Source organism: Mastomys coucha, unplaced genomic scaffold (genome assembly GCF_008632895.1).
Source record: "Mastomys coucha isolate ucsf_1 unplaced genomic scaffold, UCSF_Mcou_1 pScaffold21, whole genome shotgun sequence".
NCBI classification, from domain to species: Eukaryota; Metazoa; Chordata; class Mammalia; order Rodentia; family Muridae; genus Mastomys; species Mastomys coucha.
In genome coordinates, this window is record NW_022196904.1 from 74648689 (window position 1) to 74666254 (window position 17566).

General features: G+C 38.8%; 1 protein-coding gene across 13 annotated transcripts in view; it reads right to left on the reverse strand.

Annotated features, from left to right (window-relative positions):
• Nucleotides 1-17361, reverse strand: part of Zfand6 (zinc finger AN1-type containing 6) — a 72803-nt gene extending 55442 nt beyond the window's left edge. For 3 of the 13 annotated variants that reach the window (XM_031387242.1, XM_031387240.1, XM_031387239.1), the window contains exon 1: nt 17110-17351. The gene's annotated coding sequence lies outside the window, so the exon portion shown is untranslated. Of the gene's footprint in view, nt 1-6438; nt 6820-17109 lie in introns of those variants that run through there. The other 10 variants (XM_031387245.1, XM_031387246.1, XM_031387243.1 and 7 more) reach the window with 8 other exon arrangements.
• Nucleotides 17362-17566: the final 205 nt, after the last annotated feature.

Here is a 17566-nt window from a genome sequence, read left to right on the forward strand (position 1 = left end):
AAAAAAAAAAAAAAAAAAGTAAACATATTTTTAAAAATTAAATTAAATTAAAAAGAGAGGTTCGGGGGCTGGCTGGTCATGTAGCTAGTGGCAGAGAACTTCCCTGCAGGCTCAGAGCCCTGTGGGTAGATTAGCAGCATGCAAAAACAGAACGAATGTGTCTGCTTCAGTGTTCAATAGGAGTTGCAATCACTGAACCAATCCTAATCCTGTTTTTACTACTTTTCTACATAGAAGCTCTCACAGCTAACTATGGCTCATACCATCCATTACCCTAGGAGCCCAGGAGCCTCTTCCCATGCCAGGAATTGCTCGAGTGAGACAAGCAACTGGGCAAGTGTAATACAGATGTCATCTGCTAATCAACAAGACAAGCTTTTTTTTTTTTTTTTCCCAAAACACAATCTACTCTTTTATCCATTTAGGGTCACTCCTTTTTGGGAGCATCTGATTTATAAGTCAAACTGTTAAAAAGACGAGATTCCCTAATACCTGACAGTGGCAAATTGATATAACAAACCGTCAAGGCATGTCGGATTTCCCGTGTTCTAATTTTCTGGTCTTCTTGGCTTAAAAGCCATCCTTCAGCCGGGCGGTGGTGGTGCACGCCTTTAATCCTAGCACTTGGGAGGCGGAGGCAGGCGGATTTCCGAGTTCGAGGCCAGCCTGGTCTACAGAGTGAGTACCAGGACAGCCGGGGCTACAGAGAGAAACCCTGTCTCGAAAAACCAAAAAAAAAAAAAAAGCCATCCTTCTCAGTACTTGAGAGGCAGAGGCAGGCGGATTTCTGAGTTCGAGGCCAGTCTGGTTTACAGACTGAGTTCCAGGACAGCCAGAGCTACACAGAGAAACCCTGTCTCGAAAAAAAACAAAAACAAAAACAAAAAGCAACAACAACAAAAAGCCATCCTTATGGCTGAGATGCTGTAGCAGTGATTTAAAGCCACAATGTGGTACACATAATACTGACAGAATGAGAAATACTTGTATCTTCCAAATTCACCAAAGAACATGTGCTTCCTCAGGAAACCTTAGCAATTCACAAACTCACCTGAGTTTGTGTGACAACCTAAGATCTCTGGGAACTACTCAGTCAAATCTGCTACTGAGTGCATTGTGGGGCAGCTTGCAATCCCATCACTCAGAGGAAAACAAGGCAGCAGTAATAAGTTTTCCTTTTTAATAATAGTCTGAGAATAATTTCCCTTATAAAATATATTTTTTTACAAAATTCTGTAACTTCAAGAAACTGGCTAAAGGTTCTGTATTTTACTTATCTACACAAAATTTTTTCCAAATTACATACTACTTTATTATATAATACCAAAAATATATTACAACATAAATACTGTCATATTGTTATAACAATTGCTATCTTGCACTTTTTACTATTAAAAACTAACTAAACATTATTTTGGATAGTAAACACATTTTAAAGTTTTGGAGAGCAGTATGGTAGTTTCTGTTTCAAAAAAAATTAAGGAGTAAGTAAAAGCAAAAACCTTTTAGCTTTCATAGTGGACATTTACTGTAACTACCTTTATTTCCAATAATAATTAAAAATCACTTCCTTTAAAAGAAATAAGTACTAGCCACTCACCTTTTCTTTCAAATCTAACAAGGAAAGAAAAGCTATTTTTTGTTGTTCTTTAATGAAGAACCTTTTGCCTTAAATAGTTACATTGTAGGGTACATGACACAGTATGGTAAAAGGAAAAGAAATATCTGAAATGAAAATTATTCCATTTGTTTGAAGTTTGCCTCCAATTTTTTTAAGTGATATTGTTTGTAGCGATGTCTTATTTGATACAGAAGATGTGGTAGGAAGCTTCACCTACACCACATTACCCAGTAAGGCTGTTTGTTTGCCTTGTGCTTCCAAGCAGACACACCTGGGTGCATGATAAACCTTGACACAAGGCCCAGTCTATCAGCTTCAGAAGCAGTCATTAGCAATTCCACAGCTCAGCTAAAGGGCTTTCACACTCTGCCTAATCTTCCTTTAACACCACTTGGTTTCAAGCCTTTATTAAATGTGAGGAATTCAACAGTTTACAAATTCAAAACAGGCCACATATGGAAAACTATCTTTACACCTTTCCTATCTCTCTTTTTTTTCCTTTCTTTCTCATCTTCGTTTTATATCATGGAGATATTAAAGTGTCATGTCTTTTTTTGGAAATGTTCCTCCCAAAAAATGTCAAAAATGCTTTTTTTTGATAATGTTTGTTTTCTTTAAAGCATTTTTAGGCTTGGGATGTTTTGAGCCTTTCCTAAAGGGTAGAACTGTAAATAGCTAGTTAAAGAATAAAGTGGAGTAGTGTGAGGGAAAAAAGTCTGGACAGATAGACTTACATGCTCTAGAAAGAGATACTCAGCAAGGCATGGTGTCTCACATCTCTAACCTCAAGCACTCTGGAGGCCAAAGGAGGAGGATTGTTCACAGATACCCTGGGCTACAATGAGACACTAAGTCAAATCAACAAGACAGCTTAGTGGTGGGAAACTATTTTGGTTTTGATCCCACTGTGCTAGCAACTCACTAAAGCAACTTTTGGACAAAATAGCTAACCTTTCTAATATCTGAGGCTTTTAAGGTTGTTTAGAGACTATCAGAGAAAATGTTTAATCCACAATTATATGGTGTTATTATTACTCCTAGGTAGTTATAGCTCCAAAGGGCAAGAAGAAATCCCCAGCTAGACAAGATTGTGCAGCCAACAGTATATTCTAACTACAAAGAATGATGTAGAGGTTGGCTTGTGCTAAAGAGGTAAGGAAAATAGGTGGAACAATTCTAGAGATAACTACAGGTTTACCGTTAAACTTGGCGGTTAACTGGGTAAAAGAAATGATCAGAATGACATCCAGGTTCTATCTAGCAGAGATAGTACAACTGGTGAGCTGGATGGCAAGGGGCCTCAAGTACTCCATATGGACTTACACGCTGATGGACATGCACACAGTTTTTTAAGACTCAGGTCTTGGAACCAGTAACAGAAAGGACACAGGGCTAGACTGAGTAAAACGTTAAGCATCCTTGGAATCAGCTCTATTACCTGATGGTTACAGAGACACATTTGCAAAGGACACAGAAGTTCACAAATAGCTCAGATAGTGTCATTAAACTCATGGGAAAGTTTTCAAGCTGTCAAGAGTGCTAACTGTTACAGAGGAAGGTAAAAATCCAGGAGGGGAATAGATCCAGGTTAGAGCAGAAGGGAAATGTACAGAGAGGAACAGATGGATCTGTTCTCATCTACCAAAACACTAACCACAAAACAGAATTCAGTGAACTCTGATATGTCCACACCAAGAAAATCACATCAACTCCTAAATAAACACATCCTATGTTACCAAGAAGAAGCTTATCTCTAAAACAGCCACCCAGGAAAGGGATTTCAAAACTCTAAAATCAATACATAACAAGGAAACCTCATAATTATCAACTTTCTAGGGTGCCTCAAGTTTTACTAACTTACTACCCATTAAAATCTATCATTGAGGAAAAAAGTTATTACATTTTTAAACATTTTTCCTTCCATCCTAAAAGAATAAAATATGACTATTGGCTTTTTAGATCTTTCCCCAACATCTAAGTCAATGCAAGAATTCCCTTCTCTGAAGTCACAGAATTTTACCCTTCCTCTGAAGCTACTGAATGAAGAGGGCAGTCCTTACTTGTCAACCAGAGACCAATGGAGCAGAGATGCAAGAGAGAAAGAGAAACCACTCAGAGTAATCATTTCTCAAAGTTTCCTGTTCCCTTTTCAGTGTTCCCTGGAGCACATAAACGAGTAAATCCTTACCTTGGTAACTATTAAAATGTAATCAACAGGCAGTGCTTAAATGGCTGCTAGTAAAATTATTATGTATATAATTATGTTCATCTCTACTTAATGTGGTATGGTTAAATTTTAAGAAAATCAAACTTTTTTCTAGCTCAGAATAAGGGAAATATTTATGATAGAAATATAAATTTAAAGTTTTTTTCTTCTTCTATTGCAAACCTGAAGAAATAAAAAATGTCTTGGGGGGGAACATTCACCAACCATAACAAAAAAAAAAGTTGGCATTGACCCCCTTCCCCCCACACTTCCCACCCCCACAGCAGCACTCTTCTACTTTTCTGGAAACAAACATCAAGGCAAGAATACTACTAGCAGCTGTGAAAATAATGATACTAAGTCATCAGTAAATTATAAGAAAAATCTACAGAAAAATCAGTTCATTTACAATGCAAAATGGAATCCACTAAGTCAAGTGTATATGTGCTCAAGAACTACCACCATTATCTTTACTCAGTAAGTTAGTAACTTTGAATTTTGCCTTAAAACAATTTTCTTCTTTATTCTGCAACACTGGACCACCAGCTCCTAAAGCAGATACTAACCTATCACACCTAGTGATGAGCTCCTGACAGCAAGAATCAGCACCACTGGAAAACAAAGCCTGCCCCTAAGCACAGGCACATCTGAAGCCACTGTGTGTACACAATTATCTTCTTTACTTTTCACTGAAAACCTGTAAATGCTGGAGAAGTATCGATACACTATTTTAAAGCCTGGAACTATACAGTATAATTCTTCTTACATGTTCTTTTAAAGTCTCCAAGTACAGAAAAGAAACACAGTGACAAAGGCTATTTACTTATTACAAGTTCAGAAATAGGTAACAATTGCTCTCCTCAAGACCTTCTCTACAAATGTTCCTGGTATATTTTCTTAGAAGAAAATGGTGTTTTTGGTATAAGCTTACAGAAGCAGCATATACTCAGGAGAGCTGGCACCAACAACGCCAGTATAAAATATTAAGCTCTGAACATGCTGAGAGCAATACTCATAATAAATAAATAAAACAGCCAACAGAGATACACAATTGCTCACTAAAGTGGGTAAAAATGTTCCCAATTTCTTTCAGCTAATTTTAATATCAAGAAAATGGATTTAGATTCATCTATATCTTGAAAAATGGAGTTTAAAATAGGCTCTTTGCTTAGACAAAAACTAGCCAACAACTCAGAGCTGCAAAGGCACAATATAACAAAAAATTAAGGGGCTATTCTCAGGGAACTCTGAAGATGTCCTGTGGGTGGCAATAGAAAAAAGCAAAATCTTCCTGGAAAGCAATTTAGCCAGTGAGTGTTGACATCCATTATCTATGTAAGCCTACTCCACAGGAGACTTTTTCCTAAATAAATTACTATTTTGCAAAAAAGTAAAGCACTGTAGTATGCACAGATATACAATCATTGCAATACCATCTGAAATAATGAAAAATTAAGAACAATCTATAGGAAAAGACAAAAGACTAGATTAACACCATACCAACTCTAAAGGACTACACAGCTATCAGAACTAAAACACTTTTAACATGAGATGTCCAGTACATAATTATTCACAATTATTGTAATATTCAGGAATATAAGCTACAGAGGTAGAGGGAAAATGAGGCCATGCATTGTACTGTGAGCATACATGTGACTTCCTGATTGTACTACGTTATTGTTTTAGCAATAGACACAGGAGAAAAGCATTGATTTTAAACGCTTCGAGTGATCTGGAACAAACATAGCAAACACAAACACCCTGGCTGGGAGGGCTGGGCTGGCACCTGTGCTGATTATTAAAGGGAACTTTTTATACCTTGATTTCTGAGAGCAAAGGGCACAGAGGAAAGAAAGAAAAGAAAAAAAAAAAAGAATACTGATGTGTGCTTCCAATTATTTAAATTAAAAAAAGCTTAATAGATCCACATATACTTTTTTCAAGTTTTGCTAGCCCACCTATAGCTGTTAAAATAAAACACTATCCATTTCCTGTTTTTAAGGGATACTAATCCCTTCAGCCTTCAAAAAACGAATTCTAAAAAAAGTTTTATTTTATTATATGTAACATCTATCAATGACTTTTGTACAGACAAAGCTAAAATTCTGAGATACTAAAATGTCAACATACTGCTAAATTTAAAATAAACTGGTGTTAAAGGGGGAGTGGTACACTAAGTTAAAAAAAATTCAAACACTTGGCATTTCAATTTTTTTAAAAGAACAAATTTCTCATTCTCTTAGCAAATTAACAGTTTAGATTTAAGGAAATTGACATCAAATAGACCTCCTTAGGATGTCATTTATAAAAACTGACAATGACTGCTTCAACATCTGATTCAAGAGAAAAGCCTGTTAGTGAAGATGATTTTGATTCAAAGATCTTTATTGGCACTCACATTCTAAACTAAAAATAATAATAAAGTCAAGTTTGATGCTCTGAGCACCTATTTCCTGTTCAAACAGCCCTTTTGTTCTGCTTCCCTGCTTAATTTTAATGTTCAGTTTGCATCAGAAAATAGAAACAATGACAAAGCCGAGTATACACAAAAGCATAAAGGAGCCAAAGTATAAAATATAAGATTATTAAAAGATTAGAACAAAAATCCTACCAACAAAACCTCCACAATTTTCTGTTTGCTTCACCTCAGATTAACTTCACTTGAAGCTGTACTCCAAAGCAACCAAACCTGAATACCAAGCTCCACCTCCCGAAATTCTAGTGGCCAGAGAGTCAAATCTCCTCCCTGTTAGTGAGGCCGATAACTGTGATTGGATACGACTAATATCCATTATTTTAAAGAACTTTTCCTCGCTAGCAGGTTAGGTTAAACACACTAAACCCCTGGATAAGCTGGTTTCTTAAAGAAACAGGCTGTAATGTTTCAGTTTTCCCATCATAAGCAATTTGCTTTCTTTTGTTTGGGTTAAAGTACAATGAAAATTCACAGAAGCAACTTTCATTTACTTGGGGATAAGCTATGTAAGATTCACACTTTTAATATAAATAATGTGGCATTTTTACAGAACCACGGATATAAAGCTATGCTTTAAACAGATTTTCCTTTTAACAGAGTTCACATTTTGTCTGAAAAATTGTAAAGATCTACACAAAATCCACTATAAATTTTGCTAAGCACAAACTGCGTGTTCTGTAAGATATAGTGAGAGGACCATTAACTTAAGAAAAAAGAAACAGCATTTAAAAAACAAACCCTAAATGCTAAACACTCATTTCTAAGCTAAACCCTAAATGCTAAGAGTCACTTCTAAGCTATCTGTCACATTCACTGACACAGTCTAGGGTATCCCAACACACTATAAAGCTCTCAATGACCCTACAGACTGCTATTTCCTGTTAAAACTGATTATTCACGGCAAAAGGACATCTAAAGACACAAGGCAATTTATCTAAAAGGCACATTCAGGAACAAAGTTAATTTGTTTATTTCGCAGTGTTAAGGATCCAACCCAGAGCCTCAAACATGCTAGACAACCCCCCTGCCATTGGGTCCCAGGTAGAAAGGTCAGGGAGGTTTATGTCACCCCCTCTCCAGAGTTGTTTTAGTTATTTTTTGTTTGTTTGGAACAGAGTCCTTATTATATAGCTCAGACTGGCCCAGAAGTCAGTGCGTTGTCTTCTAAGCAGGAGGTTGCCTTAGACTCCCAAGTGCTGGGAAGGAAGGAAATTATTACCAAATGTAGATGAAATGTGTGTTCCCTTTAAACTATCCAAGAAGCTGTGCATAATGGTATTTTCACTAGACTCTTAAGAGACATACACTACAGAGATTCTGACTTTTAAAGAAAAAAGATCTCCTGTCACTTATACATGGCTACATTTGCTCTATTTTATGGTTTAATTAGAATTACTTACATTTTAGTAGCTTAGCCCAAACTTTATTCTGACATTTTAAGCATTACCTGATTCAATAACTAGCATTTAAGATGTTTAGTAAAATACATTTTTCTTCACTTCTAACAATACTTTAATTATAGCTAGTAAAAATAATATAAAAATAAAGCATATTAAAGGGTTCTTCTGATTTTCTTATTTGTTTTATGAGGAAAAAGTGAAGCTGGCCTTGACCTCCCCCTCCTGCCTCTATCTCCTGAGTTCTAGGATTGCAAGCAAGTAGCACCATACCTGCTACAACAGTGGGTCTTAAAATGTTTTCAATAAGCTTATGTATTAAGGAATTTTAAATTTAAATCTGCAGTTTTCAAAGTTCAAAATCAACAATTTTTTCTCAGAGAAAAATTGTATGTTAGAACAGAAACCCAAAAAAATTGTTTTGAATACAAAAAGAAGTCTTTGTAACAAACTGAAAATTCATAAATTGCAACTAGACATGAATATGGAGCAATACCCTGGTGAAGCCCAAACAGCTGCATATTCTATTATGCCCTTTAAGTGGACAAACTGAAAGAGCCAATTCACAGAAGCCTAGTCCCACGATCCTTTGCAACAACTCATTGCTTTGAATGCCTAGCACTTCATGAGTCAAGTTCAGGTTTTCGTCCTAGTGTGTGACACTCCTGCAAAACAACATTGGAAGAGAAGTACAGGAACAATTATCAAAAAGAACAAATCTAATTTACAGTGCAAACTGAGGAAGACAGACCAAAACTTTTACAAGTGAGAGGGAAAAAAAATTAAAAACTGGCAAGCAGGATCAGATTGGTAAGATGGTTCAGCATGTAAAGGCACCTGCCCGGAAGACTGACCACCAGAGTCTGACCCCTTCAGATCCCCAGGACCTACACGGGGGAAGGAAAGAACTGACTCCTAAAAGTAGTACTCTGCCTCCTCCAGCCATACAAAGTAAGATATACACTCACATGCACATAAAAAAGATTTGCTTGGTTTTTTACAATTTGGCAAGAATGGAATGAGTAGACAATTTTGAGCACCAAACATACTACTGCTCTGGGACAATTTTCATTTCAAAGTGAATTACTTGTAAGAAAGACACTAATCATATGTTAGCACAGCACTAATACTAACACTAGTCTATTACCAAGACAACAGAGGGGAGATATGAGCTAACTGGGTTGGTACATGCCTGTACTACCAATACCAGGGAGGCTGAGGCAAGAGGATAACCACAAGTGTAATGCCAGCCTTGACTACATACTAAGATTCTATCTCAAAACCACAAAAACAAAAAAGAGAAATGTAGACTTGGTGACCAAGAAGAGAAAGAACATCAAGGTGATAATCATCATTTTAGGTACACGATTAAAATTAATGTATTTTATGCTATGTCTAAAAGCAAATGGTCACAAAAACAAGGAAGCTATATTAAACCCAAAAATATTACATGGTTAGAACAAAGAGTCTGCATGAAGCTCTTGAGAACCTGTGTGTGTGACCATGCCATAGGAGTCCAGACATTTTCCCAAACCTAACCAGCTCAAAAAAAAAAAAAAAATATAAAACAATAAGCCATTACTGAGCAAAATAAATAATTTGTTCTGACCTGTTTTGATGACAATCATCCTACACAGGGCTGGGGAGAGGCTAAAAGCACAGTTGGAAAGTACTTGCTCACTATGTGGACAAAGCCCTGGGATTGATTCCCTAGAACCACAGGAATTTGACTTCCAGCACTATATACAAGGCATACCGATAATCCTACCACTCAGAAGGTAGAAACAGGAAGATCGGACATTCATGGTCATCCTTGGCTATTAATATATTGTATTAGGCCTGTCTATACTATAAGAGACACTGTCATAAAACAAAACAAAAACAAATGAACACCTGAAAAGAATTGTATTCACTGTTGTGCTTACAAAAGCAATCCTGTCATTCTCTCTGAACAGAGTTGGTGATGTACAAAGCGAGGAAAAAAAAATAAAAGACTACCCTTGGCTTAAGTGCAACATACTGGGGTCGGTGAGAATAGAGCCTGAAATCAACTATCCAAGTGATAAAGAAAACAATTTTCAAAACATACTCCCCTGGGAGACACATATAACTCCAGCAGTGAGGGAAGTGCTTTAATTTGCAACTCTTGGTGTGGTTTATCTTCTCACCAGAGGTGGAGGAGAGCACAAATGCTTAGAGGTTGGCCATGGCCCATTCAACCATACACTACACACAAAGGAAACATTAAGAAAATCAAGGCAAACTACAGATAGGAAAGAATAAACAAGCTGATAGAAATGAACTCTTTAACAAGAGTCAGTAACCTGCTTTGTTTTAGGTCTGTAAAAGGATTAAACAAGCACCAATAAGCACAAATTAAATGGGGATCAAAATAAGAAGACAAAATGTAAGGAAAAGCATTCATAATTTCATGTATTAAGATGTACTGTCCAGGTTAGAGGCAAACATTACTTAATAAACAGGAGCATGCACAAAATAAATGTTCCATACATCTAAATGAAACTGCTAGATGGAGAAAAATAATAAACTGTTTTTGTTTTCTTGTACCTACTTGGTTGCCTAAACCAGAAAATATAAGTAAAAGATTGAAGGACAAAGATTACTTATCAGATAGCTATCAAAGACTATTTTTTTAAATCACTGCTACAAATAAAGCAATCTTACAATTAATTTTTGAAAAGTAGAAATTGAACAGATAAGTCTCTTGTCACATATCCTGCTTCTGGAGAGGATCCAAATTCAATTTCCAGTACCAACAATTGGGTGGCTCACAAATGCCTATAACTCCAGCTCCAGGGGAGCTAACCAACATCCTCTTCCAGAGTCCATGAGTACCTGCACTCACACATTTACAACCCTCTTCCCCACCTGCTGTACACATATACACATAACTAGGCAATAAAATAAATCTTTAAAAAAGAGCCTCTTGTCTGTCAACTTACTGTCTCACCCCTACCTGAACATCATCCTGGGTACCACTGCCTGTTGAGGATGCCAAGGTCAATAAAATGAACATAGTCTCTACCGCTTTAGAAACTTGTGTCAAGAGTGAGAACATGTCATAAAACTAACTAGAACATGCATTTTTCAATTTTCTCTAAGTCAAAGATTAAAATATAAAAATTGTAATTACATTTGTAAAATATATCATTATTCAATACATACTTTTTTGTTTGTTTGTTTGTAGACAAGTCTCTCCATGTAGTCCTACCTGTACTGGAACTTACTATGTAGACCAGGCTGGCCTTGCAAAGATTTGGCTGCCTGTTCCTCTGTGTGTTGGGGATTAAAATCACCTACCATCACATTTTGTTTTAAGCTTTCATTCTTGTTTGAAAAGAAATGTCAATTTTGTATTTCAATTCTGACTTGCTACAGTTTAAAAGCTAGGCATGGGTATTTTAATTAAAACAATGTGGCCATAAGCCACATCCTTATAAAGTAAGATTATTTTTTATTAATGCAAAAAGACTCCTTATCTCTCCTAACCAATATAAGTCGATGGCTACTGAGCATCTACAACTGACCAATATAAATGAGGGACTGCAGTTTAATATTTCATCATTTTAACTGCTTAAACAGCCAGAGGGGCTGGTAGTTAGCAGACCAGCAAGCAGAGCACTGGTGGAAGAAACAAACACTAGAACCATGCTTGATTAATGGACTCCAAGTGCTAACTGAATTCAAAAGAAATGCCTACTCTGGATAAGCCACACAACCAACAGAAAGATTAAGGCCTATTTCCTAAAATAGGAAAGAGTTCTCAAGAAAATCACAATGAAGCAATAACTGCGACTGCATGGGTAGAGCTCTGAGCAGGAAAACAAAACAAAACAAAACAATCAACAAACAACTAGACAAGTCATTTGAAATGATGAAGAAAAACACCCAGGGCCAAAATAACATCCTTGATTAATGGGGTTCTCCAAAATAAGAACTGAGCTTGTCCCACTCTCCCCTCAACCAGCATACTCCTGACAATCTAAACTTCCCCTCAAGTGCTAAGTCCAACCAAATACTGTATCTGTTACACTAGCCATTCCTCTCCTTGGGGATTCCTCTAACTCCTTCTCAATCTCAGACCAGAGCCACAGGACAAACTTTAGGGCAGAGCTACAGAATCAAAGTGGCAAAAAGTTTGTCATCAGTTTTTAAAACTTTTGCCAGGTACAATGACACATACCCAGGGCTCAAGAGGATGAGGCAGGGGGATTGTAAATTTGAGTCCAACCTGGGTTCCATAGCAGAGAACGTCTTAAAGGGAGAATTTTCAAAAGTTCCATCATGTTGGTCAAACTATGTAAATACCAAAGCCAGTTGGTACCACTGATCAACTGTTACCTCCATAGTGATTAGCACCTATCATTTCCTTCTTTCTAAACACTTTAAAATCTAAAATGTCCTGTCTGTTGCTTTAAGTGCCTACCATTTTTATACTTACAAACTCCAGGGAAGCAAGGAATACATCCTGATCATAGCAGTACCTTCAACACTTAACACAAAGTCTGCTGTGTATCAGGTGCCCAGAGTGTTGAAAGGGAGAAAATCCAGGTACAAGAACTTTCTAAAGCACAGGGCTCAGTGCAAGCCCAGGGAAAACCTTTGCCCTGACTGAGTCAGACCCAGAGTCTGATACCCAACAAGTTTTTGGAGTGAGTAGTAGTATTAGTACCAAGCCAGTGGTACTGAATAAACAAAACAAAACCAAGCATGTATTCATTTTAGCATGTAAATAAAGGTGTTTTTATTACAGAGAAACACAGGGGTGAAGGGTGTTGTTGATAAATTTAAAGTTTTTGTTTGTGTGCAAATCCAAAAGTATCCAAAATGAGATGGGGATTGAGTGTGTATGTGCCAGAGGGCACATGGAGGTCATAGGATAACTCTACAGTGTTTTTTCCTTCTACCTTTACATGAACCTGATGATGAACTCTGGTCACCAGACTTCTGTGGCCTGACCCCAGTCATATTTTTTATAGAATTTTAATAACTAAACATCTAGTTATTTCAATTTACATTTATGTAAATAACACATCTCAGAACAACAGAAATATGGATGAAAAAAATGAAACTTTAAAGAGGTACTAGAGTGATAACTGAGAAGTGAAGAGCCAGTACTGCTCTTAGAGAGGATCTGAGTTCAGTTTCTGGCATACACTCCCCACAATGGGCAGCTCATAACCACCTGTAACTCCAGCTCCACAGGAATGCGATCCCTCTGGCCTCCAATGACACCTGTACATTCATGCACATACCCATCCCCCCAAAAAACTGTAATAAAAATACCTGAAAAGAATGGAAAGGTATCTGGGAACGAGACTACTTTAATATAAAAGTAAAGTCATAAAAATGTTAAGTGTTACACTGGCTACATAAGCCTGACAGCCTGAGTTTGATCCCCCAGATCCACAAAGTCATATTCTCACCTGAATAAATGTTTTACACCATTCATGTACACATGCACCAATCACCCCAACGTCCGTGCAATAATAACTTTTTTTAATATAAATATTGGGCTGGAAGATGGATCAGTGGCTAGGAATGCATACTGCTCTTTCAGAGGACCTGACTTTGGATCTCAACAGCCACATCTTATAGTTTACAACTTGACTCTAACTCCATCTCTAAGGGGTTCAACACTCATTTCTGGACCCCCAAGGAACCAGTGTTCACTGCATGTGCGTACACGTACGTACGTACGCGCGCGCACACACACACACACACACACACACACACACTTTTCGAGCAAAATAAAAATTTTAAAAGTTTTAACCAAGATATATTAAAAATTCAATGAAACAGGGGTTAGGAGAGAAGAGAAAGGAGGAAGGCCTGTAAGCAAATACAAGGGAAATGAAGAGCCAGGAAAAATATTTGCAAGACAGAGCAAAAGGCTGCTATCCTAGCCAGATAAAAGGCACAAGAAGAAGATCTTACAAGTATAAATACTGAATCATGGCCAATCTGAACTAGGACACACTGCAGGTAGATGTTACACATCAGCTCCAAAAGTGCAAAATATCCCACAAATCTCTCACATTCATCACATACTGAAAGTACTGCATCTTAGGTTAAATCAAAATATATATTCCACTGCCTTTCTCTTGTTCTAGGGCCACAAGAAAATTTTAAATTAACATGGCTCAGATTTGCAATTTGCATTCATTTCTATTGGCCCAACCAATATATAAACAGGTTATATAAACCACAGTAAAACTGTGTCTGAATTTTATCTCATGGATCGAAAAGTCACTGAAGGACTTTGAACCTAGGACTACCATAATCTATAAACACATTCAGGGCTGGCAAAATGGCTTAAGTGGGTAAAAGTTCTTGCAGAGCAAGCTCGAGACCTAAGTTTGATCCCAAGAACCCATGTAAACATAGAAAGGGACAAAATACTTTACAAAGTTGTCCCGACCTCTACACAGACACATTTCACATCACATCACATCACACACACACACACACAGAGAGAGAGAGAGAGAGAGAGAGAGAGGGAGAGGGAGGGAGAGGGAGAGGGAGAGGGAGAGGGAGAGGGAGAGGGAGAGGGAGAGGGAGAGGGAGAGGGAGAAAGAAAGGGAGAGAGAGAGAGAGAAGGGGCTGGGGTAATTTAAAAGAAAAACACATTTAAACACCTTCTAGACACTGAAGCAACCAGCACAGACTATAGGGAGCAGAGCCTGAAGGAAGGGCAACAATTAGATGACTACTGTTATCATCTTCTATAAAACAAAGGAGTTGAGACATTATATTTGGAGTAAGTTTTGAAAGTGGAGCCAGTTTATCCACATTTAGAACTCTTAGAACACCTAGACTTACACTATCCTGCCTCAGTTTCTGGAGTAGCTGGGACTACAGTGGCATAAACACATACACACAAACACATATACACTTTGATAAAATTTTTAAGAAAAATTTGAAATGCTTATAAAGACTTTAAAATGAATATTCATATCCTTTGACTCAGCATCTATACCAAGACTGGATCCTAAAGAAACATGTAATAGCGTAGGAGATACAAAATACACAGGAAGACCACAGGTATGCTTGACAAAATGTTAATTAACGACGCTTATCGGTGGAAGTACTTGTGTTCCTACTCATCTTCAAACTTTGGGGAAATCCCCAAACTCTGCCACTTCAATTATAATAAGATACAGAACTAAGTTTTAAAAGCAGAATCAACCACCCTATAAAAACAAAGCATCTGCAAGCTACAAACATCAAAAATGCCCCCTCTGCCAGATGTGGTGGCACACGCCTTTAATCCTATCACGGGAGGCAGAAACTGGGGGAATCTCTATGAGTTCTAGGCCAGCCTGGTCTATAGAGAGAATTCTAGGCTTTATAGTGAGACCCCAACTAAAAAAAAAAATTAAAACGCTCCTCTCTCATGCCTTTAACAAAACAATTTATTCAAAGCATAAACAAACACACACACATACACAAATCTTTGAGAAATTAAGGAAATACTGCTCTGTAATTTGTCTGGAGCAAACCCTGGGACATTCTTAAACCTAAAAAATACTTCAATGTGTGGCTGATAAGTCCTGAAATACTTACTACACTCACACAGCCTTCTCAGAAGTAGCAGAGGGACATGTTGGGTCCTAATGCTTCCCTTAAAGGATCTGCCCTCTGACAGACTCTCCTTCCAACAAAGCCTGTGCCAACTAGGCAGAGAAAGCTTACTACAAGTGTCTTATGCAAGACTGTTTTAAGGCAAAGACTCCCCAATAATCTGCCAGAGACTGAAGGGAGGGGAGGAGTGGTGGAGAACAAAAAGGGTGGCTTTACAAAACATGGAGCATTTTCTCCCACTTGCTGGTTTTGCCCTGAAAAGTACCAAATCGTGCCAGACTTTCCACAGGTTTGAAGGGATTCAGTGTAGAGATGAAGAGAAATCTTAGTTCCTCATGCAAACACAGCAACTAGGAACTTGTCACAAGAACAATGAGTCTTCCTGATTAAAAGAAGCAGAATCCTAACCTTTTCATTTCTATTTTACTACTGATTGCCTACAACTTTCTCCCAGGATCTACGGTATTTACTTTTAAACAGACAACTTGGGCAACAACAGCTGCAAGAAGAAAAGCTCCCAGGGTACACTTGTTAGACGCAAAACAAGAAACACTATCAAAATACCTGGGTTAAGAGAGAAACCATGCATTAAAAAACAATGAAATGTATGAACCACAACCACATACTATCTGTCCAAAGTTCAAAAGGAAAGGAACCTAAAATGACAATATTTGAAGAGATTAATGTGTGACAAAACTAATTTTTAAAAGGCCACAGAATGATCAAATCCACCAAGTCTAGAATGTTTACCTCAGTAAGAAACAGTAAACTGGGTTAGGCCAGATAAGAAACTCATGAGCACATACAAGTTTGGATAATGCTCTAGTTCTGGCTTTGGAGTGAGGAGTCTGAAATTTTATGTTTTCTCTTTTTATAGTACATTATGTTGCGCTCTCCCAGGATTGACCATTACTTTAAAAACTTTGTGATATAGCTCATATTTAATAAACTGTACAAATTTAAAATCTAGTGAGTTTTGACATTAAATTAACACAGAAAGGTATGGCTGCAATCAGAATAATACAGCAATCAAGCCCGAAATTATCTGTGTCTATTACCCTTTTACATGCTTTTTAAATGTTAAAAAAAAAAAAAGAAAAAAAAAAAGAAAAAGGAAATTAAGACAACCTCTTTTCTCCATTTAAATGTTCATGGTTTACCAAAAAATTGCCCCCGCAGGCCTGGAGAAAATACATAAAACAGCATTTGCCATAAAAAACTTCATAAATAATCTCAAAAGCCTACGTGGCATTTTAATTAGGAAAAAGATAAATTTAGAATATAGTTTGAAAGTGGCATTTAATTTCGGTTTTCGGAGCCACTAGATGCTGACTACCAAGCTAGTTAGCATGCACGGCTTGGAGGTGACCCCAAGGCCCCAGTTCCCACAAACGCCTGACAATTCTGGATGATGATGGCAAAATCACTGAGCTTTGATAGAGTTAAATTGACTTCAGACGCCACGCTCCGTGTAGCTTGTTTACGCATCAAACAGTGAGAAACTTGAAAACGCTCTCAGAGGAGCAGAGAGCCTGGAATCCCGGAGACTCCCTCTGAGCCTTCCGTAGCCTCAGCCTACAAAAGGGACGTGGGGACGCTGCCCGGCGTGCGGCAGCTGCTCCGGACCGGCCCCGGGCGCGCCCACCCGGACCCCGAGCTCAGCGCGCGCTCGGGGAGCCCGGGACCGCGCCCCACCGGGACCGCGCCCTCGGCTCGCCACCGCGAGGCCACCTGCTGCGCCGCCCGCCGCTTCCGGCTCCCAGGCCGCCGGGAGGCTGCGCCCGCCGCTGCCCGCACTCCTCACCTGGCGGCGGCCCTCTCCGCCGGACGCGCTGCCGCCGCCGCCTCTCGCCGCCGCTCAGTGAGGACAGGTGAGGCCGCCGAACCCCCACTCGCTCCCGGCCCGCCGCCGCCGGCTCTCCGTCCGCTGTTTATTAAACTTTTCTGTTTGGCTGCTCGGCCTGTGACGCGACCTCAAGGGAGCGCCCGCGATTGGCTCTCAACGCGCGCTGACGCGGCAGTCCCAGCCCGCTGCCTAATTATGACCGGCCCGGGCGGTGCCACGGGCCGGAGGCGTCGTGGGGGCGGGGCCGGATCTCAGAGAGTGCTATTATTGGCCAAGGCACTAGATGGGTGTGGCGCAGAGGTACTGCTCTTCTCTCGGCCACGCCCCTGCCTCGGGGAGGTCTGCGGGCTAGGTTAGCTTTCTGTTGTCTCCTCAGGGGCAGGAGGGTCGGGTGCAAGCTTGTCGGGATGCGCGC